This window comes from Amphimedon queenslandica, unplaced genomic scaffold, assembly GCF_000090795.2.
Source record: "Amphimedon queenslandica unplaced genomic scaffold, v1.1 AMPQUscaffold_13522, whole genome shotgun sequence".
Classification (NCBI taxonomy): Eukaryota; Metazoa; Porifera; class Demospongiae; order Haplosclerida; family Niphatidae; genus Amphimedon; species Amphimedon queenslandica.
In genome coordinates this window covers 758,160-760,072 of record NW_003546242.1, presented here as the reverse complement: position 1 = coordinate 760,072, position 1,913 = coordinate 758,160, and positions in this window count along the sequence as shown.

Here is a 1,913-nt window from a genome sequence, read left to right as displayed (position 1 = left end):
CGCTGATTGTCTGAGACATTCTTTAACTTGATCCGCAATGGAATTACCTACAGAGTCAAGCAACCATTGCGTATCAGAACATATTTTATCAATTCTAGTGTGACTGAGGGAAAGTTGATCAGTTACCCTCATTAGGAACAAGGAAGATTCTCATTCTACATTTAATTCTTTCTCTACACATGTGCTCGTTTCTACTAAGTCTGTAGTTGGTTCCTCCAGTTCTGTTTCCTTGGCAAGGGCCAGCTCCTCAGCCTCCTCTAATTCTACCGCCATGTCTGATGTTTTTAATGTGACAGATGCACAAGGGGATGCATTACTTACTAGACTGTCATCTTCTGTTGTTTCATGTGTAACAAAATTCATCATGATGCATTAATTTTAGGATAAGATACCTGCAAAGTACTTATGTGTTTTCTGAACATGTTTCCTCATGCTTTCCCCCCATCTGAATGACATGCCACATAAATGGCAATAAACCTGAAAGTTTGGCTCATTCTCATGGCAGTTTCTGATGTGTTTTAGTACACTGACATTTTGTTTTATAAAATTTGGTGGGTATAACCATGGAAACCTTTTTGTATATTCGTATTTGCTACTTTTCTGCAGCTGCTGGAGACATACAAGCCCTTTGTTTAGCTCCTTCTTTGTCATATTCTTAGGTATGAATCTACTTAAAGCTACTGTCAAGGAAGTGAGTTGTCTACTTACAGTTAGTGGACTACCTGATGCAGTAGTTAACACTTTGGCTGGTAAAGTAACAATGCAATTGTGCTCCTCTATCATTTTAATAATCTTCGAAAATTACATTGATGGTCAGTCATTATTGTCACTGGTAGCAGATTTGGAAGAGTTCGAAAACCTTGTACCACAGAGTGCATTAAGAATGAGAATAAAAAAGATTGTACATGAACTTAGAATAAATCATAACAATACTAATGACATATGCATGAATAATAATGTTTAGGAAGCCAATCTTCATCCAGAAAATGTGGTAACTAAATACTCATACAGTACAAGCACAACATTGGAAGATGATATAGATGAAGCACAAACAATGGTTAGTACTGGAGCTACATCAGTCTTCCTGAAGAGAGTGGAGAAATTATAGATCGTATGAAATTAATGCATTACACTACATGTACAATAATGTTATTTATAGATACATCATACTCACCTCAGCTTGTCAAATGTCAATCTTCAAATAACTTAACTTTGTCTAAATTAAAACGAGCAAAATTGTCCAGTTAAATTGAGAACAAAAGGCTTCCTATTCCATGTCCCATTCCTTAAGTTTTTTCAAAAACAAGACATGCAGCATTAGCACAAAACAAAGTTACTGGAACTGATAAGCTTAGGATGTTAGGGGAAAGTGCGTCATTCTTCTATGGGATATGTCCTGTGCCGAAATTAGCAGAGTAATAAGAAATGGCACGTACACTTTGTGACAAATATCCAAAACTATTATGCACCTAATGGTGAATATTGGGTAAGTATCAATTTACAATGACGTTTGTTATGATAAGAAACAATAACAGATATCTGTCAAAGAATATTTTTCACAGTGGTTTCGAAATCTACGTCAGAATTTAGATCCTGTTAAAAATTCAAAAACAGGATCTCCTACAACATCTGATTTGCCTCACACGACATATATTTATGTATAGATCCACCTTTTTTATCAGAATTCTGAATGACTTCTGTAGATTACAAATCCACCTGCTGCTCTTGACAAAATTTCATATGAAGGAAATCGGGAGAGTTTTTAGTATTGGAATACAAAAAGAAAGTTGTCAATAATACTATTATAAGTAAATTACTGAAACTCACGCACGAGAAAAAAGAAGACATTTCAGCATGTTGTGTTAGATTGACGGCAATACTAGAAAGATATTCATTTTTTTCCAGCAAAGTAT